This window comes from Elephantulus edwardii, unplaced genomic scaffold (genome assembly GCF_000299155.1).
Source record: "Elephantulus edwardii isolate Elephantulus edwardi_28Jun2011 unplaced genomic scaffold, EleEdw1.0 scaffold00083, whole genome shotgun sequence".
Lineage (NCBI taxonomy): Eukaryota > Metazoa > Chordata > Mammalia > Macroscelidea > Macroscelididae > Elephantulus > Elephantulus edwardii.
In genome coordinates, this window is record NW_006399833.1 from 2,841,165 (window position 1) to 2,864,205 (window position 23,041).

Genomic DNA, 23,041 nt, shown 5'->3' on the forward strand with positions numbered 1-23,041 from the left:
TCTGCATCAATTGATAGGATCATGTGGTTCTTTTTCTTTGCTTTGTTAATGTGATTAATTATACTGATTGCTTTTCTTATGTTGAACCATCCTTGCATACCTCTTAACAATTCCACTTGGTCATGATGAATCATTTTTTTTATATATTGTTGGATTCTGTTGGCCAGGATTTTATTCAGGATTTTTGTATCTATATTCCTGAGAGATATTGGCCTATCCTTTTCTATTTGGGTAGTGTCTTTACCTTACTTTGGTATCAAGCATATGTTTGCTTCGTAGAGTGAGATTGGGAGAATTCCATCTTTTTCTACTTTCTGAAATGCTTTATGTAGAATTGGTGACAATTCTTCTCTGAATGTTTGATAAAATTCACTTGTTAAACTATAGGTTCAGGACTTTTTTTTGTTGTTGGAAGTTGTTTTATTACCTTTTCAATGTCTTATTTTGTAATCAGGTGTTTCATTTCAGTCTGTATCAGTTTAGGTAGGTTGTTAGTTTCTTAGTATTTGTTCATTTCTTCTAGGTCTTCATATTTGTTTGAATATGCTGTTGTTGATATTGATTGCCATCGAGTCGAACACGACTCATAGTGACCCTATGAACAAAAAAACAAAAGCCTTTCTATAACTATCATTGTTTCTCAAAGTTCATAGAGCTTCCAGAGGCAGGTTGTTTAAGAAGTGGATAACACTCCTGCTTCCAAACCTGTCTAATTTTCATAATATTTCCTTGTTAACCGTTTTATTTTAGTTGGTTCTGTTGTGACATTGCCCCTCTCATGTCTTACTCAGATAATTTGTGTCTTTTCTTTCTTTTCTTTTTTTAGATTTGCTAGTGATTTGTCAATTTTATTAACCTTTTTGAAAAACAAACTCCTGTTTTTGTTCATGGTTTCAATTGCTTATCTGTTTTCTATTTAATTTCTTTCTACTCTAATTTTTATAATTTCCATTTTTTTAAGAGGGTGTCTGGTCTTCTTGCTCTTCTTTTTCAATTTGTTGGAGATGTTCGCTTAGTCCTCTAACTTGATATTTTTTCCCTGTCTCGGGTCCTTTCTTGCCTTCCTTCCTCATCACCTAATGAACTTCTCCTCAGCCTTCCAGTTTTAGCCTTAGAACTCATAATCTGAGCCCATCTTATATGGTTCTGTAGAATCTTCAAAGTTTATTACATAGTGCTTAGGTGGACATCAAGACTAGACGCACAGGCATCTGTTCTGAGAAGAGTTGAGTTTGAGCCAGATGTAACCGAGCACATTGCGTCTGTGCCCCAGGAGAGGGAACCAGCGTCTTAATACTCTATCTTTTTAAAGAGCAAGTGAGAGAGTAGCTTTGCTGGAAGTGCAAAAATTTGATACTAGATGCCAGTTTTCCTAGTAGGTGCTAATAGTGTCAGATTTCTAGCACTTGAAGGCATTGAGGAGATATTATTTGTAGTGGGTTTTGTGGTTTTTTGGTTTTTGTTTTTCAGTGAAGAGAGGAAGGAGCCCATATAGTTCATCTTCAGGGAACTTTCAGTGGCTTCTTGGTGTCATTAATATCACTGCTATTTTAGTCTTTATCATACTGCATTAAAATTAGATGTTTACCTTGTCTTTCCCAATAGCACAAATGCTTACTTAAACCAGGGATCCTGTTTTATTCATCATCATGTCTCCAATGTCTACATAAGGTTGAGATATTTTCTTTGACTAAATCAATAAAATGAATGACATGCCTTGTGATATTACACTTGGAAGGAGCTGCTGAACTAACAGAACATTCCCACTTACTTGTATGTTTGTTGTCTGAGACTTTAAAAGAATACCTCTCTAAGAACAAAATGAGAAAATCAGAAAGTTGTCAAAAATTATTACTATTGTCAAGGTGGATATATGTTTTTTCAACTCTTTAATTCATGTGTATGTGCGTCCATTATTGGCTTCACTGGCTTCAATCACGATCACAGAGAAGGGAGAAACACTTATATTGCAACTAGAATTGAAACCAGAGTAGAAGGCTTACTAACTCAAAGAGTAGTCTCTGAAGTCATAAAGACAATAGAAAACACTGGCTTCTGTAATGAAACAAAACCTCCCTTGTGACCGAATTTAAAATATTTTTAATGAACATCAGTAGACTTTTTCTGACCATGCTGATGTCTTTCTAGATGTTTCTTAGATAAATTATAAAGCTGTGACAATAGATGAACTATATATTTTGTAGCATCAGGAATCCAATGATTCTTCCCTTATTATTGTTAAATTTCCAGCCAGTCCTATTTTCTCTTTCCTTCTAGGTGGAGTATAACAACCCTACTCCCTGAAGTAATGTAAGAAAGGAATAGTTAAATATGTACATAATTATGACTTCCATTGAGGTTTTTTCTGATCTCTCTTTAAACCCATGGCTGCTCCCCAAGGGAGCTCTGGTGGCATAGTCTGTAGAGAGTTGTGCATGTCCAAAGGCCATGTCTCTCTGGAGGTCCAAATCCACCAGTGGCTCCACAGGAGAAAGATGAGCAGTCTACTGTGCAAATTATAGCCTCAGCAATCCAATGGAGGATCAGATATGAGTCCCTTCTGACTCAACAGTAATGAACAAGTTCCCCACGGAGATAACAGAGAATTCAAGAGCTATTTGTAGTTAAGGACAAACAGTAACACTTGGAGTCTAATAATTTGCAATGAGAGCCAACCTCATCATCTCTGACACAACTGACTCCATTGCTACAGTCCCTGTGTCAATTCATCTCATCCAGGGTCTTGCTTTCCTGCACTGACCCACAACCCTTCCAAGTATGATGTCCTTTTTTTAAGAACTGGTCCCTCCTGGCAACACACCCAAAGTATGTGAGACAGGGTTTCAAAATGCTTGCCTCCAAGGGGCAACCTGACAGACCTTCTCCAGGACAGACTTGTTTGTTCTCTTGGTAGTCCATGGTATGTTCAATACTCTTCTCAACTACCACAAGTCAAAGGAATAGACTCTTCTGTCATCCTTCAACATTATCTGGTTCTCAGATATACAGTAAGCAATTGAGAATATCATGATCTGGATTAGGCACATCTTAGTCTTGAGACTGACATCATTGCTCTTCAGCATTCTGGAGAGGTCCCTAAGAGCAGATTTCCCCAAAGCAACTCATCTTTTGATTTCCTGATTGCTGGTCCAAAAGAAATTGTTAACAACTTCAATATTTTCTCCATCTATCATTATACTGTCAATTGGTCCGGTGGTGGAGAAAGGATTCATCCCTGACACACTCCTTTCTTTATTTTGAACCATGCAGTATTCCCTTGCTTTGTTCAGACAAGATCTTACTGCTCTAAGTATAGGTTTCTCATGAACACAGTAAAGTGTTCTGGGATTCTCATTCTTCTCAGTGTTAGCCACAGTTTGTTGTGATCCACACAGTCAAATGCCTCTCATCTTTCTCCTGTGGAGCCACTGGTGGATTTGGACCTCCGGAGAGACATAATTGATAAAACATAAACAGACATCCTTCTGATACTCTTTGCTTTCCGCCAAGGTATATCTGACACTGGTAATGATATTCTTGGTGACAGGTCCTCTTTTAAATTAATCTTTTTTTCAGTTCTTTTTTATTTTATAGTGGTTTATTTACAAAGTTCACATACATTGCTTTTCACATGGGTTCTTTCCCATTTCCTTCACCCCCCTCTCCACCCATCAAATTGTGTGACCCTATGACTAACATCCTGTCCCCCCGCCTATCCTCACCCCTCTGCTTCCACTCTCATTCCCCTCTTGGATCCCCATACTTGTTCTACAATAATGGTCTTTTACAAAATTTGTCTTTTTAGGACTGGGTTATTTCACTCAGCATAATGCTCTCCAATTCCTCCTGAGGTAGGTAGTAATTTACAAAATCATTGCTCCTGCGTGCTGCATAATATCCCATTGTGTGAATGTACAATAATTTCTCAATCCATTCAATTATGGTTGGACAGTTGGCCTGTATCCGCGTTCTTGTGATGCCAGCTAACTGTCAATGCATTGTTCTAGTTGCTTTTAGATAATCTTCAGCAAGATTTTGCTTGCATGTGATATTAGTGATATTGTCCAATAATGTCCATATTCTCTTAGATCATCCTTTTGAGGAATGTGAATAATATACATCTCTTCCAGTTAGTTGGCCAAGTAGCTCTTGTCTGGATTTTTTGGCACAAACTGGTGAAGACATCCAGGGCTGCATCTGTTTGTTGAAATGTGTCCATTCATGGGGCCTTAATTTTTTTGCCAATTCCTTCAGAACAGCTTGAACTTCCTCCTTTGCTACTATTTGTTTTTGATCATATGTTACTTCCTGAAATGGTTCTATGTCAGCCAATTCTTGTTGGTAAGAAATATCTGATATCCTTTGTGCGGGGAGAAGGGTGCAATAATGAATGAATGGAATCCCCCCAAAAAAAAATAAAATAAAAATTTAAAAAAAAGAAATATCTGATATCCAAATTATCAATTGTTAATATCCATCAGTAGCAAGGAAATTAAAAGACGTATTGTGATGGGAAAGTCTGCTGTTAGGGACCTCTCCAAAGTATTGAAGAACAATGGTGTCCCTCTGGAGACTAAGGTGCATCTGATGTAGACCATGGTCTTTGCAATCACTTGTTATGCAGCAGAGAGTTGGACAATGACTAGGGAGGATAGGAGGAGAATTGATGCCTTTGAGCTGTGATGCTGGAGAAGAGTATTGAATGTACCATGGACTGCCAAGAAAACAAACAGATTCATCCTGGAGAGGGTTAAACCAGGCAGCTCCCTGGAGACAAGGATTCTGAGGCTCCATCTAACATACTTTGGACATGTTGTAAGGAGGGACAGGTCCTTGGAGAGGGACATCATGCTTGGGAGGGTGAAGGGACAGCGCAGGAGGGGAAAGCCCTCTATGAGGTGGATTGATTCAGTGATTGGGGTAATTGGGATGGGTGTATCGGAGACGGCACGATTGGCACAGGACAGGGCAGAGTTTAGGGCTGTTGTACATATAGGGTCGCTATGAGTCACAGGCGACTCGATGGCACATAACAACAACAACAATATCCATCATCTAAATTCAGGATTAAAAAAAGATTAAATTAATTGGGTTAACTCGATGGCACATAACAACAACAACAACAAAAAAATTGGTTTTAGTGTGGAGAAGCACTAAATTAAAAGCAATGAGATAATTGGATTTTATTGTTGCTGTTGCTTTTCTTTAACAATTGGGCTTTGGGTTTTTGGTGTTGGTTTTTTTTTCTTTTAGAAAACCATGTTCCATGAATCAATGATAAAATCTTGATAGTTTTAAAGTTTCCAATGATGTTGTTTTCTTAACTTGGATAGATTTTGTTTTCACTAGTTAGATGAGCTTCCCATTATAAATGAACTGATGCATACATAGTGTGTCTTAACACAAACATATCAGAATTGTCTCATGCCTGCTATAAATTTTATTTTGAAAAGATATGAATACTAATTCCAAATGTTAATGAAAACAAGCTGCTAAATAATAAAGGCCCTATAGATTAACATCTCTAAACAGGTGATTTTAAAACCTTATAAAGAGCAGCTGAACATTTTCCGATATAGCATCAGAAGATGAAGCCTTTTGATTGGAAGAATTTAAAATATGACTGATGATAAACTATCTTCACAAAGTGGAGACTGCTTCAATGTCACGGAAGGAGGACATTTTCAATCAACAATAGGGCAAGACTCAACCTGAGGGAAAATAAGAGTAAGATTTCATGATGCACAACATGGAAGGATCTAGAAAAAATGATAAATCATTCAAAAAAGTGTAAAAAAAAGTGTCAAAGTCATTGATGTTAAATCAGAACTGATTGATCTTTCAGTGGGTTTTCAGGAGGCTGTAAATCACTTAGGAGGAGATTGCTGATCTGCAAAGTGACTGATAGATGTGAACTGTCAGAGGCCTTTCATCTAGTAACCCATAACTAAGACACCAAGAGAGAATAATGAATAAACTCAGTTTACCCTCTAGTGGGTTTCCAAATTGCCTTTCTTCTTCCCATGAAACAGCTAGTGGATTCGAAATGCCCGAGTTGAAGTTGGCAGTGTAACTCTTTACTGTTAGACCACCAGAACTCCGTAGCTATTGATTGTTGTTGCAGTTTGGTGTTGTAGCAAGCCTATGAATGATGAATCCAAACACTGTCCTAACCTCATCTCTTATCTACTTGAGTCCATTGCCAAAGTCTCTGTGTCAATCTATCTCATTGAAGGTCTTCCCCTCCTTCACTGACACTCCACTCTTCCAGACAGAATGTTTTTTTCTAAGGACAGGCCCCTCCTAACAACATGCCCAAGTATGTGAGATGAAATTTCACCACTCTTCCCTCTAAGAGGGCTGTGCCCTCTCCAAGGCTTATTTGTTCTCTTTGAAGTTCCTGGGATATTTAGTAGTACTCTTCACAAGGACAACTCAAAGGCACTGATTCTTCTTCTGTCATCTTTGATCACCGTTCAACCCTCAGATGTATAGATATAATTGAAAATACCATAGCTTGGACTGACATCTCTTCCTTTCTGCACTTTGGAGAGGCTCCTGACTGTAGACTTTGCTAACGCATTATGCATGTCTTTCGATTTCCTGACTGCTGGTACCTAGGTTGTGATTGTGGATCCAAATAAGATGATCAGACATTGCAATTAATTAAGTATATAATTAAGTATATAAATCAACTGTAATTAATGTTTAAAAAAACAAAATAAGAAGGATCTAATGAAAATCCAATATAATATGTAAATTTTAACTCAAATTAAAAAAAAAATCCCACAACCTGCAGGATCCACACAGATAGTTACAACAAAGCACATGCCTGTCTTAATATCCAAACAACTCCAGACAGAAGCTTTGCCAATTAGGATGATAAATATTAGGGTTACACTTGCATTGATGATAATACTGGTACTCACAATTGGTTAAATTTTTTTTCTTTTAAAAAATATTTCTCACTCTCATAATGAAGAAGTCTGGAAAGCTCTTAGCAAAGGATTTGTTGTGGACAATATAAGATCTACCTCCAGAAGAAAGAGTTGGGAATAATACAATGCTTAATCTTACGTGTCACCAAAAGGCTCTTTGCCTATTTAATGTCTAGAATAGACACTGTACGTGGGTAATATGGCTAATTGCCCCCATGAACTACTGGCTCCTTTACCATGAAACCATAAATTCTTGATAATGCCCAGCTATTATTGTTGAACATTTTTATAAAAAAATTCTTCAGAAGGATTCTGATCAAAAGAGAAGAAATACCTAATAGAATTTCAAATTCTCAATTACTACATTCTTTCTGGAGTCATGGAGATTGAATGAACCTCTGAGCTTTTACGCCTGTGGTGTCATGAGTTTGTTGTTCAGAATGGTTTTCTTAACCATCTACTTTGGCTTTCACCAGTGATTGTATCAACTAATCATCAGTATTAATTATGGAGCTCTGGCAGCCTAGCAGTGAGAAGCTGCACTGCAATCCCAAAGGCAGCAGTTGGAATCCATCAGCTACTCCTCGAGGAGTAGGTGGCAATCTCCTCCCATGTAATTAACTGCCTCTGAAAGTCAGCCCGAGGGTCAGCTATGGGTCATTTCCGGCTCTACGTACAACAATAACAGAAAGTCTCAACAGATCCATGACAAACTAAGAGATTCGATCAGTGATCAAAAACCTCCCAAGAGGAAAAAAAAACAACCCCTTTGGACTGGATGGCTTTACAGGGGAGTTTTACTATTTTAGAAAGCAATTGACACTGATGTGTTTAAAATCGTCCTGCACTGTTCTTGCAATTTTTGCCATATTTGAACCATTGTTGCAGCCACTCCATCCCATTGCCTTCCTCTTTTTCACTGACCAAGAACTGATGTCTTTCTCCAGAGAATTATCCCTTGTGATATCATATTCAAAGTAAACAAAACCAAGTCTCAGTGTGCTTACTTCTAAGGAAAGTTCTGGCTGTATGTATTCCAAGACAGCCAGATCCTTCAAAGACTTCCCAAGATTTGTTACTTTTACTGACAATCTGTGGTCCATTTAATATTTTTCACCAAGAACATAACATGAAGGCATTAATTCTGCTTTGGTTTTTCTTACTCATTTCTCCAGGTTTGAATTGATTTAAAATATTATGGCTTGGATCAGGCATTTTAGTCATCTTTTTAAAAAATTATAGTTTTAACCACAGTCAACACTCTTAGCACCAGCAGTCAGGAAATCAAAAAGCGTATCGCGATGGGAAAGTCTGCTGTTAGGGACCTCTCTAAAGTACTCAGGAGCAACAGTGTCTCTCTGGAGACTAAGGTGCGCCTGATACAGGCCATGGTATTTGCAATCGCTTGTTATGCATCAGAGAGTTAGACAATGACTAGGGAGGACAGAAGGAGAGTGGATTCTTTTGAGCTGTGGTGCTGGAGAAGAGTACTGAATGTACCATGGACTGCCAGGAAAACAAACAGATTCATCTTGGAGAGGATTAAACCAAGCTACTCCTTGGAGGCAAGGATTCTGGGGCTTCGTCTGACATACTTTGGACATGGTGCCAGGAGGGACGGATCCTTGGAGAGGGACATCATGCTTGGGAGGGTGGAGGGACGGCGCAGGAGGGGAAGACCCTCTATGAGATGGATTGATTCGGTGACTGGGGTAATCAGGATGGGCGTGTCAGAGGCAGTGCGGTTGGTGCAGGATAGAGCAGGGTTTAGGGCTGTTGTACATAGGGTCGCTATGAGTCGCAAACGACTCGACGGCACATAACAACAACAACAACAACAACAACAATAACAACCACAATTTACAGAAAGAATGAGTTTTCATTCATTCGTTAATTCATCAATGCACATTTTCTCCTTTCCCCTCCCCCAGTTCACTTTGTAATGCATCTCTTATTCTAGATTGTTAGTTGTCATACATTCTTTTCAGAAAATCTTTCCTCTCATCTGTTCCAGTGCAATATTCATTATCTATCTACTCTTTTCCTGCTCCTCCATGTCAATCTTATTTTATAACAGTGGTGTTATACAACATTTGTCATTTTTGTAACCGAGGTATTTCACTCAGCATAATAACTTCCACACTTATGTTGTGTAATGTTTTACAAGTTCATTGGTTTTCAGTGCTGCATATTATTCTACTGTGTGGATATACCACCTTTTTACTGTCCATTTGTTTGTTGATGGTCAGTTGGGCTGCTTCCATCTCTCTTCACTATTGTGAATAAAGCAACAGTAAACATGAGTGTACATATACCTGTTTACACCATGGCTCTGATTTCTTTAGGGTATATTCCCCGTAGAGGGATAGTTGTTCAAATTACATTTCTATTTCCAACTTTATTTGGTATATTTTAATGAAAGTTTATATAGGACTTGGATTTCCATTCATTCGTTATTGCACATTTTCCTCCCTGCCCCCCGACCCAAGTTTGATTTTTCCTTTGGGAAAAAAGTTCTTTCATTGTTATACAGTCCCTCCTCCCCGGATCACTTCACTAAGCAACTTTTATTCCGGACTCTTGTTTTGCCAACAATACCTAATCATATATTCCTCTTATACAGTTCTCTCCCTCATCTGTTTCATGCTGTGTACAATATTTATCCCCTCTTTTATTAGTTTCCCCCAACCCCCATATTAGTCCTATTCTAGAACGGTAGCATTATGCAGTATTTTTCCCTTGTGACAGAGATATTTCACTCAGCATAATGTCCTCCAGGGTCACCCATTTTGTATAATATTTCATGAGTTCTTTGTTTTTTGTTGCTGTATAAATGCCACAGCTTCTCTATCCATTTGTTGATGTGCACTTGGGTTGTTTCCGACTCTTTGCTATTGTGAACAAAGCAGCAATAAACATGGGTGTGCATATATCTGCTTGGGTGGAAGTTATGGTTATTATTATTATTATTATTATTATTATTATTATTATTATTATTACTATGCGTGTGTACTGCGCACGCGTACTCTCAATTTGGATCTGACTGGTACGGGAGAAGATTGCCCTTCCTTCTCCAGCAGAGCATCTGGTGGATTCAAACCACGTATCTTCGGGATTGCAGTGCAGCTTCTTGCCACTAGGCCACCAGAACTCCCTAGTTCTGGTTTCTTTAGGGTATATTTCCAGTAGTGGTATTGCTGGGTCAAATCAGACTACCTTCTATAGTAGCTGTACCATTTTACATTCCCAGAAGCAGTGAATGAGAGTGCCAGCAGATCTAGCTAGAGACACAAAAGAGTTATATAAAGAAAACTACATAACATTGCTGCCACGAAACAAGAGACCAGGGAAATACCCATGAATTGTTGTAGTTAGATTCTATTGAGTCAAGTATGATTCATAGTGACCCTATGAACAACAGATCTGAACCCTGTGCTATGCTGATCCATCCTCACAATCTCTGACACACTTGAGCTCATAGCTGCACTGTGTCAATCCACCACGTTGAGGATATTCTTCTACTTTGTCATCCTTCTACCTTCCCAAGCATGATGTCCCTCTCCAAGGAATAGCCTCTCCTAGGATCATGCCCAAAGCATGTGAGACAAAACTTTATTCTCTTTGCCTCCAAGGAGCACTCTGGCTGCACCTTCTTCAAGACATATTTGTTTGTTCTTTTGGCAGTCGATGTGATATTCTGTACTCTTCTCCAACACTGCAGCTCAAAGGCATCAATTCTTCTTCTCCTGTCATTCTTATTCATTGTTAAGCTCTCAGCAGCACAGCAAGAGAGTGAAAAGACCATGACATAAACCAAGCACACCTTAGTCCTCAAACTAACAGCATTACTCCTCAATAATGGATAGGAAGTTTCAGCATCATAAAAATGACAATTACACCAAAAGCAATATACAAGTTCAGTGCAAATCCAGTACAGATACCAGTTCCATTCTTCAATAAGGTAGAAAAGCCAATTTCAAATTTTGTATAGAAAGGAAAGAGACCTCAAATAAGCAAAGAACTACTGAGAAAGATAAGGTAGGAGACCACAATCTGATCTCAAATCCTGTTACACAGCCATGGTGGTCAAGATAAGACAACATGTTACTGGTACAGTAACGAACACATAGATCAGTGGAATAGAATCGAGAACCCAGAAATCATCCCATCTGCCTATAGTCAACTGATCTTTGACAAGGAGATGAAATCAGGTAAGTGGGGAAACAACAGCCTCTTTAACAAATGGTGCTAGCAAAATTGGAAAACGATCTGCAGAAAACTTACAAAAGATCCACACCCCGTACCATACCCAAAAACCAACTCAAGGTGAATTAGGCATCTAGAAGTAAAAGCAAAGACTACAAAATTTATCTCATAAAAACTAGGAACAACTCTAGAATCCCTGATCTACAGCATGAAGAGACTTCAAATCATAGCAAAAAACATACAACCAGGAGAGGATAAAACTTGAATGAGACCTGCTAAAAATAAAATCCTTATGCACATCCAAAAATGTCTCAGAGTGAAAAAGTAACCCATATAGACTGGAAAAAAATTGTTGTTAATGACATATTTGATAAGGGACTCATATCTAAATTTTCTTCATCATCTTTTTCACATTTTCATGAGATCTTTGGTGGCATATTTGTCTAATGCAACACATGAGTTTATTTCTTGACTTTTCCTTCTATGGGTGAAGATACAAGTAAAATGAAATATTTGACAACCTGTGTTTTATTATTATGTTGCTTACCGGTCAAGTTATGGAAATTTTTATTTTCTTTATATTGAGATATAATCAGTACTGAAAGCTATAGTTTTGTATCTTCATCAATAAATTCTTTAAGTTCTCTTCATTTTCAGCACTGAAGTTTGCACCATCTGCATATGGCAGGCTGCTAGTGAGTAATTTTCCTACAATACTCATGCCATGTTTGCTCAGCAAATGGAATAGATATTCTGGTGAAAGATTCAATCTTGATACACTTTTTTTTTTCTTTAAATAAAATTTTATTTTAATTGTGATTTTAATGAACACTTACAGAGAAGTTAAATTTTCATTCATTCATTGTTGCAGGTACACGTTTTCTGATTTTTAAACCATGCAATATTTCCTTATTCTAACTTATATTTTTTAATCTTTTACTTCGATATTGATCTTAAAAGATTGACTAGGAAGGGAGCTCTGGTGGCCTAGTGGCAAGGAGCTGCAACTACAATCCCAGAGCCAAATGGTTCGAATCCACCAGATGCTCTGCCGAGGAAGGAGGGACAATCTCCTCCTGTACCAGTCAGATCTGATTTGGCGGTACACGCACACAAAAATAATAAAATTTTAAAAAAAAAGATTGACTAGGGAGCTCTCATAGTGGTAAGGAGCTGTGCTGCCAACTGAAAGATACACAGCTTAAATCCACCAGTCGCTCTATGAGACAATTATGGGCAATCTCCTCCTGTGCGATTTACTGGCTCTGAAAAACCTGCTGGAGGGACAGTTATTATTAGGTTTAGACTTGAGGGCACATAACAACAACAAACAATTCTAACAATTGGTTTCTGGTCTATGTACGGATTCTGCATAAACACAATTAAGTATTCTGGAATTCTAAGTTCTTCAATATCACCCATACTTTGTTATGATTACACAGTTGAATGTCTGTGCATAATCATCAAACACAAGTGAACATTTTTCTGATATTCTCTGCTATCAGCCAAAAATCTATGTGACATCAACAATTATATCCTTTGTTCTATAGCGTTTTCTGAATCTATTTTGAATTTCTGGAAGTTTCCTGTGGTTTCAGACATTTTTTAATAATCTTTAGCAACATTTAACTTGTGTGTGTGTGATATAGATGATAATGGTCATCTCAATTGGTATTCCGTCAATACCTAGAGTCATATGTCTTGCCAATGTCTTCTGTACAGCCTGGGAATTTGGCTTCCTACTATTGGTTCTAGACAATATACAATTTCCTGACCTTAGTTCAATATTGACCAATTCTATTTGGTACAGTGATTCTGTGTATTTCTTCCATCTTCTTTTGATGCTTCCTGCATCATTCAAGATTTTTGCCCAAGAATTCCTTAGTATTTTAACTTGAGGCTTGAATTTGTTCTTCAGCTTCATAAATGCTAAAACTCGCTTTCATGTTAGTTTTCTAACTCCAGCTTTTTGCATATTTCTTCTAGGGTTCTCTTCATCACTTATTTCTTTCCCCTTAGTTTCTCTAAATTCAAGAGCAAGTTTCAGAGTTTCTGCTGACATCAATTTAATTATTTTTATTCTTTCGTGTCTTTTTTTTCCTTTTGTAGTTGTGGTCAAGAATATACAACGCATACTTAGCTGGCAGAGGAGATACCATGATCACAAAGGTGTTTTTCCTAGGGCGAGACTTATCCATTGCACTTCAGATGCAAAACATGGGGAACTCGACTGCATAATTTGTGATAGTGGGGGACTGCATTCACGCTATCCCCTGTAAAAAAGGGGGGGGGAAGAATAAACGTAGCAGAACGTACACCAATTCGACAATTACTACGTGTACAATTCAGTGAATGATTGTATTCTTCAAGTTACGCAACCATTCTCATCCTCTTTTTTTGAATTGGCACTATCCCATTGACACTGCCCTCTAAGTTTCCTATTAAAGCATTTGCATGGCTGTTGTCAATTTGATCTCAAATATATAGACCTTAAGAGAGTGCAATGCTCAAAGCAGACATTCTTTTTATTATTATTATACAGGTTATTTTATTCTAGTCGACAGTTGTACTATTCGGCAAGTCTCTTAAGTGCTCTGGGTTACAGTTTAGGATATATATAATACAATGAATGAAATGGGAATCAAACAAAAATGTTTTCAAATGTATTATGTATGTCATAAAAATACAACACAGATGCTATACAACAGCAGCCGAATACTAATAGAAAACAATAATTTTAGTTGTAGCTCAACTGGGGAGTACCTAGTGTTTTGATCTGTATTTACTTTTTTATTATTTAAATAAATTTTTATTTTGTACCTGCTATGTCAAGAAGACAAAGATTCTCACCAGTGGGCCAATTGGCAGCATCAGGATGGATGGCGAAGAGATTGAGATTGTTCACAGCTTTAGTCTGCTTGGCTCCACAATCAACACTCTTGGCACCAGCAGCCAGGAAATTAAAAGACGTATTGTGATGGGAAAGTCCGCTGTTAGGGAACCTCTCTAAAGTACTCAAGAGCAACAGTGTGTTTCTGGAGACTAAGGTGCGTCTGGTACAGGCCATGGTCTTTGCAATCAGTTGTTATGCATCAGAGAGTTGGACAATGACTAGGGAGGACAGAAGGAGAATTGATACTTTTGAGTTGTGGTGCTGGAGAAGAGTATTGAATATACCATGGACTGCCAAGAAAACAAACAGATCCATCCTAGAGAGGGTTAAACCAGGCTGCTCCTTGGAGGCAAGGATTCTGGGGCTTCGCCTGACATACTTTGGACATGTTGTAAGGAGAGACAGGTCCTTGGAGAGGGACATCATGCTTGGGAGGGTGGAGGGACGGCGCAGGAGGAGAAGGCCCTCTATGAGGTGGATTGATTCAGTGACTGGGGTAATCGGGATGGGTGTGTTGGAGACGATGATATTGGCACAGGACAGAGCAGAGTTTAGAGCTGCTGTACATAGGCTCCCTATGAGTCGCAGGTAACTCGACGGCACATAACAACAACAACCTGTTTGCTTACAAAGTTGGTATACATTGTTTTCACACTGAATCTTTCCCATTTCTTTGACCCACCCCTCCCTCTACCCATCAAATTGTGTGACACTATGATTACCCCCCTTGCCCATCCTCACTCTTCTGCTCCTACCTTTCCCGCCTTGGATCGTCATACCTCTTTTATTAGAATAGGTGGGTCATGTGGAATTTGAGGAAATGCCAAACTGCTTTTCAGAGTTCCATTTTACAATCCCACCAACAATGTACAAGAGTTCCTATCTCTCCACATCCTCTTCAACATTTATTACTTCCTCTTCTGGGCTGTCCCTCCACCCTTTCAAGCATGATGGACTCGTCTCTCCTGGCCATGTGCCCAAAGAATATGAGACATAGCCTCAAAATCCTTGCCTCTAGGGAGCAAACTTGTTTCAGCCTCTCTAGGACAGACTTATTTGTTTTGGCAGTCCACGGTATGTTCAATGTTCTCCAGCACCACAACTCAAAGGCATAAAACCTTCTTTTTTCATTCTTAGTTATTGTCCAGCTCTCTGATGCATAGCAAGTAGTTGCAAAGACCATGGCCTAGATCAGGTGCACCTTAGTCTCCAGACTGACACCGCTTCTCTTCAATACTCTAGAGAAGTTACTGACAGCAGACTTTCATTTTTTATTTCTTTATTTTTTTATTATTTTTATTGTAATTTTAGTGAAAGTTTACAGAAAACTTGGGGTTCCATTCATTCATTGTTGCACATTTTCCTCCCTACTCCTCCAGTTTGTTTTCCTCTTTAAAAAATTCATTCTTTGTTGTACAATTTCCTCCCATCTCCCATCCCCATTCACTTTGCTATACACCTCTTATTTTGCACTGTTGTCATGCAAATAATGCCTAATCATATATTCCCTTTGAACAATTCTTTCCCTCATCTGTTCCAATGCAGTGTTCATTATTTACATTCTCTTTTCTTCGTTTCCCCCAACCCCAAAGTCAGTCCTGTTTTATAACAGTGGCATTATGCAGTATTTGTCCTTTTGTGCTGAGATCTTTCACTCAGCATAATGTCCTCCAGAGTCACTAATTTTGTATAATATTTTATGTGTACCTTGTTTTTCTGTGCTGGGTAGTATTCCACTATGTGACTGTACCACAACTTCTTTATCCGTTCATTTGTTGATGGGCTACTTCCATCTCTTTGCTATTGTGAACAATGCAGCAATAAATATGGATGTGCATATATCTGCTTGGGTAGCAGTTATGGTTTCTTTAGGTTATATTCCCAGTAGTGCAATTGCTGGGTCAAATGGTATTTCTATTTCCAGCTTTTTGAGAAAACACCATACTACCTTTCAGAGTGGTTGTACTGTTTTACACTCCCACCAACAGTGAATAAGGGTTCCAATTTCTCTATAACCTTGCCAGCATTTGTTGTTTGCTTTTGACTTCTTGACTGTTGCTGCCAAGAGTGTTGATCGTGGAATCAAACAAGCTGAAATTATCAACAGTCTCAATCCCTTCTCCAACCTTCATGAATCTGCCAGCAAGCCCATTGGTCAGAATCTTTGTTTTCTTAATGTTGAGCTTCAATCCATATTAAAGGTCCTTGACCTTCTGCAGCAAATGTCTCATGTCCTCTTCAGTTTCGACAAGCAAGGTTGTGTCATCTGTATAACGCAGGTTATTGATAAGTCTTCCTCCAATCCTGATGCCACATTCCTCCTCATAAAGTCCAGCCTCCCAAATGATCTATTCTGCATATAAACGGAAAAGGTATGGAGATAAGATGCATCCCTGGTGCACTCCTTTCCTAATTTTGAACCATGCAGTGTTTCCCTGCTCTGTTCTGAGGACTGCTTCCTGGTCCAAGTATAGATTTCACATGAGAACAAGTAAGTGTTCTGGGATTCCCATTCTTCTCAAGGTTAGCCACAATTTGTTGTGATCCACACAGCCAAATGCCTTTGTATAGATCCATCTATGATGTCCCTAGTGCCATGGCCTCTTCTAAACCCAGCCCGCACATCTGGTAATTCTCTGCTGATGTGCTGTTCCAGTCATTTCCAGATAATTTTCATGTAATATTAGTGAAGTTGTTTGATAATTTCCACACTCTTTTGGTTCACCTTTTTTGGGAATGGGAATAAATACAAATCTCTTCCAGTCAGTTAGCCAGGTAGTTGTCCTCCAGATTTCTTGGCATAACCTGGTGAGTGTGTCCAGGGCAGCATTTGTTTGCTGTAATATATCAATTGGTATTCCAACAAATAGTGTCCTTTACCATTCATATGCAGGACTCATTAGGTTTTTTTGGTAGGGTTACAGTGGTGGATATGAATGTTCTCAGCAAGAAGAGTGGCTTAATTTCACTCTCGTTGTTTTTTTTTTAATTTATTGATATTTTAATGAAAGTTTATAGAGAACTTGGATTTCCAGCAGTTCGTTGTTGCACATTTTCCTCCCCCCGCCCCCAGTTTACTTTTTTCTTTGGAAAACAAATTATTTCATTGTTATACAGACTCTCCCCAACCACCCCAGTCCACTTGACTATGCAGCTCTTATTTTGGATTCTTGTCATGCTGCTAATACCTAATCCTATATTCCTTTTATACAATTCTCTCCCTCATCTGTTTCAAAGCCATGTACATTATTTATCTCTCACCCTCATTCTTGAAGGATATTTTTATTTGGTATATTATTCTTTTACTTAATTCTTTCTGTTTCTTTTTATTTTCTTTGCCCCCTTTTCATTGTGATTTGAGTGAATGTTTTAAAAAACAAATTGGTTTTCCTTTCATACAAATTTTGGGGGAGTTAACATGAATTATAATACATACAATGTAAATTGCACTCTTCCCACTTCCTTCCTGTGTCTCCTGTTTCTATTAACCCTATCCCTGGATAAATGCTGCCCTTTGACTTATGTGGTTGATTATTCTTCAAAATGAATGCTTCGTTGGTGTTATTATTCACCTTATAGGCCTGCCTATTGTTTGGCTTCAATGTAAGCTATACAGAGCATATGGTACTTATGGAAGCAGGCTCTTTCTAGGACCACTACCCCAGTTCACTGTAGCTGTGGCCCTGGTGGCTGTAGTATGGGCTGTGCTGGTGGAAGAAACTATTTTCTTACCATACATATGTGACTCACAATTGCTTTGTTGAATATTGCCTGTCTACAGTCCCCTGGGGCTTTCTTCTGCTCCCTGATTCAGTTGCCTAATACCAGCAACATTTCCTTGTATTGTCTTTCTGGGGAAGGGACATAAAGATTGTTTGTTTACTCACTATCTCTCCATAATGGACTTGTAAAAAAAGGACTGCTGAGAGAATTCCGAGATCAGAGATCCTCCTAATGGTCAGCACTCCCAATAACTCTAGTTGCTGCCAAGTGAAAGACAAGAGGTTCAACTCTATCAGCTACTCTGAGGGAGAAGGATGCTCACTCTCCCCCACTGTGACTTATAGTCTCTGAAAACCTGCTGCGAGGTCAACTGAGTCAGTTCTGATTCTACAGCAATAAGTTGAGTTTTCACAATAAATTAGGAAACCATAAACCACCTTTGCTGGCACATCTATCATACCAGACACCACACAGTAGTAACAGTTTTCATAGGCATGGCAATCCTGACATTGCCACACACAGCAATGAAACATCCTTCTGGTATGTTGAGCACAGTTTCATAGTATAGGCAAAGCAGAAAGGTTCTAAATATGTAAAAAACAAGTGCATATGGGCTATTTTTAAATTATTGAATGCGTACAAATTAAGAGCTTTTATGTAGGTAGAAAACACTCAAAAAGATGAACCCAGTTTTAGTCATTTAGCCCCTTCCTGGTTTGCATTATTGTTGTGTACTGTTCAGTTGGAACCAACCCATAGCTGGCCCTCCAGTAGGTTGTCAGAGACAGTTAATCACATGAGAAGAGATTACTCACCCTTCTCCCAAAGAGTAGCTAGTGGATGCGAACTGCGTGCCTTCGGGATAGCAGCGCAGCTTCTTGCCACTAGGCATCCAGAGCTCCCTGGTTTAAACATTCCATGATGTGGATAAGGTAAATATTGCTGCAAAGACCCCAAGACACTGCTGACATTTTGAATTCTCTGACATGGAGGAGGACTTTTCACTCGGCTGTTGAGTGATACTACCTAGACACATAAACTTTCTCTCTCCTCCTCTGCCATAAGGCTTCTTTATTCTCTTCCTATTTGAGTGATCCCTCATGTTGTGATTTAAGAATATCTTCTTCCATGAGAAACTTCTTCTACATGCAAAAACTCCTAGTTCCCTAACAAATAGTTTTGCAACACTGCCTTCTACTGGCCATATGTATTTTCCTGATCATCCTTAACATCTTGAAATGAAAACAAACAATATACTTTTTGTAGAGGAGTCACTAAAAAAGAACTACAAAACATAACAACAGAACGGAGAATCTGGTCTCCGGAGAAACTACATTACACGTTTTTAAATGTTGAGAGTTCCACAAAAGTGTATGTAAATTAACAAGAAAACGTGATCTATTCTCTGGTGGTGGTAAAAATAATAGACTGTGTCTGAGAAAGCTCAGCTGTTGAAGTCACTGTTGGTGTTGTTATTAGGAACCATCATGACCCCATGTACAAAGTGCTATTTGCTCCTGTGGTATCCTCACAATCACTGCTATGTCTCAAACCTATTCTTAAGATGATTTTTACAAATTCAGATGGGGCAGACTCAAGATCATATTTTGGTTCTTGTGGACTTGTTTTTATTTTCTTCGTCCTCATTGGAACTTGAACTTGAGAAATTGACGATCTGTTACACAATCGGCACCTGGTCTGTTTTTGACTGCTGACACTGAACTTCTCTAACAATTCCTTGCACATATATATATATCTATATATTTATATATCTATCTGATATATCTATCTGATATATCTGTATCTGTATCATCTATATCATCTATATCTTTATCTATATCTATATCATCTATATCTATATCTATCTATCATCTATCTATATCTGATTCCTATGCAGTCCATCAGGTGAAGTCCATGTGTCAAGTCGCCATTTATGTTTATTAAAAAAATGTATCTGCAATGACTAAATCATTGAACACTCAAAATTTGATCGTTCTATTTCAGGCCTCATTTTTACTACCAAGACTATACTTTCCAACTACCCTTCCTTGTTGCTTCTTTGCAAATTTTGCATTCCAGTGACAAATGGTCATTAAAGCATCTTGATTGCATATTTGGTCTGCAAAATTTTATAAAAATATGCAATCCCCTCATCTTTGGCTTTAGCTGTTGGTGCATGTATTTGACTAATTGTCTTAGTAACAGGTCTTCCTTGTATGTGTATGGATCACTCACAACATTCTACTTCAGGATAGAACTTCAAATTGCCTTTTTAACTATGAATACTACACCACTCTTCCTCTGGCTTTCATTCCTGGCATGGTATACCACGTGATTCATCTTGCGTACTTTGGGCATGTTGCTATTATTGTTATGTACCACTGTGTCGGAACCAACTCCATAGCTGACCCTCCAGTGGGTTTTCAGAGGCAGTTAATCACATAGGAGGAGAATGCCCATCTTGCTCCTATGTAGCAGCAGGTGAATTCAAACTCTGTGCCTTCAGTATTGCTTCTTACTGCTAGGCCTCCAGAGCTCTAGGAGAGGCTATTTCTTGAAGAATACAAAATCATGCTTGGAAAGGTAGGAGGAGGGTGAAGGAGTGGAAACCCTTCAACCACATGGATTGACACAGTGACTGCAGCAATGGGTTCCAACGTACCAGAGATTGTGATGTTGGCACAGGATAAGACAGGGTTCAGATCAGCTGTCTATAGGGTCGCTATGAGTCATACTCAACTTGATGGCACCTAGCAACAACAACAATCCTGCCTCAGGTAGCTCTGGTGGTATAGTCTGTAGGAAATTACACTACTGACCCAAGGGCTTCACCTATCTGACTGTTCAAATCCACTAGAGGCTCATGTGATCTGCAGTTTTAGAAACCCAATGGAGGGACAACTATGAGTTGGTTTCAATTTGACTGGCAATGAATTAAGTTTGTTGTTGAATCTTGCCTTATTTACTTCATTGTTCTTGTCAAGGATCATCAAGTTGGCTCACTCATAATGACCCTGCACTATCCTCACAGTTCACTGTCACTGTGTCAATACAGCCCATGGAGGGTGTTCCTCTCCTGCTCTAACTCTCCATCCTTTCAAACATGATCTCCTTTTCCAGGGACTAGCCTTTCTTGACAACAATGCTCAAAGTATGCGAGAGGAAGTCTCACCATTCCGGCCTCTATGGAGCATTCTGGCTGCATTTCCTCCAACCTATCTTTTTTGGTACTTTTGGCAGATCATCATATAGTCAAAACTTTTTGACAACACCACAATTCAAAGGCATTAATTCTTCTTTGGTCTTCTGTCTTCATTGTCTCATTTTCAAATGCATAGGAAACAACTGAAAATATCATAACTTGGATCAAACACACCTTAGTCTTTGGACTGGCAATCTTGCCATTTACATTCAAACCATAGAGGTTGGTACTTACAACACATAGAAGTTAGGGTAACTACATAGGATCACAAAATGGGAGATGATAACATAATACTGAGAATCATGGCCTATTACATTTTTTTTCTTCATTATATATATTTTTGGGGTGACAAAAGTCAATTTATGTAAACCTAGAATTATCTATCTGGACAAACTATAAATTATATAAAATATAATGTATGTGAATTACTGTATTACATGTTTGAAACATGATATATATGAGAGATTGTATGCAAATCAATAAACACTTTTTTTAGAAACAAAGCAAAGACCTTTAGGCAAACCCATATATTATAGTTGCTTTTGAAACCAGATAATGTCTTTCTTGACTAATATTTATCTAGATATTTATTGTTGATCCAAGAAGGATTTAATAATTGATAATTTATATTTGTTCATTTATTGTGGTGGTGTAAAAAGCACCATTTACAATGACTTAACAATACTTAGGAATTAATCTAACAGGAGCTCTACACAAAAAAGGATAAAACTTATTGAGAGAGTTAAAACATATATAAAGAAATGGAAGAATTGACTGGAAGACTCAATATTGTAAAGATCCCAATTCTCTCAAAGTTGATTTATAGGAGCACACAACCCAATAAATCTTCCAACTGGTTCTTTTTTTGGTTTAAAGTGAGAGGCTGAGTTTAAAATTTATAATGCAATGCAAAAGACTAAGAATAGCAAGGATAATCTTAAAGGGGCACTGTCAGATAATAATCTTATTGTGGTGGAGTTGGAACCTGACTCATAGCTGACTTTCCAGTGACTTTCTAAGGCTATATATCACATGGGACAAGATTGCTTATCTTTCTCCCACGGAACTGCTTCTAGCTTTGAATGGCCAGAAAGGCCTGGCCTTCATCAGATTAGCAGGGCAATTCTCTACCAACTAAACTACCAAAGTGTGTGAGTGTGTGTATGTATGTGTATATATGTTGTTGTTGTTATGTGCCATCGAGTCGCTTGTGACTCATAGTGACCCTATGTACAACAGCTCTGAACCCTGCTCTATCCTGAGCCAGTCACTGAGTCAATCCATCTCATCAAGAGTCTTCCTCTCTTGCGCTGTCCCTCCACACTCCCAAGTATGACGTCCCTCTACAAGGACTGCTCCCTCTTTGCAACATGCCCAAAGTATGTCAGGCTGAGCTTCAGAATCCTTGTCTCCAAGCAGCAGCCTGGTTTCACCCTCTCCAGGATGAACTTGTTTATTCTCTCTCCTAGCAGTGCTTGATACATTCAATGCTCTTCTTCAGCACCACAGCTCAAAAGCATCAATTTCTATTATCCCTAGTCATTTTCCAGCTTTCTTATACATAACAATTAATTGTAAACATCATGGCCTGAATCAGGCACACCTTAGTCTCCCATCCGACATCATTGCTCTTGAGTCTGGAGATATCCCTGGCAGCCGATTTTCCCAATGCAATTTGTCTTTTGATTTCTTGGCTGCTAGTACCAAGAGTGTTGGTTGTGGAGCCAAGGAAACTGAGACTGCTAACAATCTCAATCTCTTCACCATCTGTCATGATGTTCTCAATCCACCAGTGGTGAGAATCTTTGTTTTCTTGATGTTGAACTTTAATCTTTGCTCAATCCATATTTAAGGCCACAGTCCTTGACCTTCAGCAAGTGCTTCAGGTCCTCTTCAGATTCAGCAAGCAAGGTTGTGTTGTCTGCATAATGTAGGTTGTTGATGAGTCTTCCTCCAATTCTGATGTCACACTCCTCCTTATAGAGCCCAGCCTCCCAGATGATCTGTTCTGCATATAGAGTGGAAAAAGTATGGAGATAGAACACATCCCTGGCCTACACCCTTTCCAATTTTGAACCA

At 38.6% G+C, this 23,041-nt stretch overlaps 1 pseudogene; it reads right to left on the reverse strand.

The window, feature by feature from the left end:
• LOC102855506 overlaps window positions 1–14,814 on the reverse strand; it is a 30,739-nt pseudogene extending 15,925 nt beyond the window's left edge.
• Window positions 14,815–23,041: the final 8,227 nt, after the last annotated feature.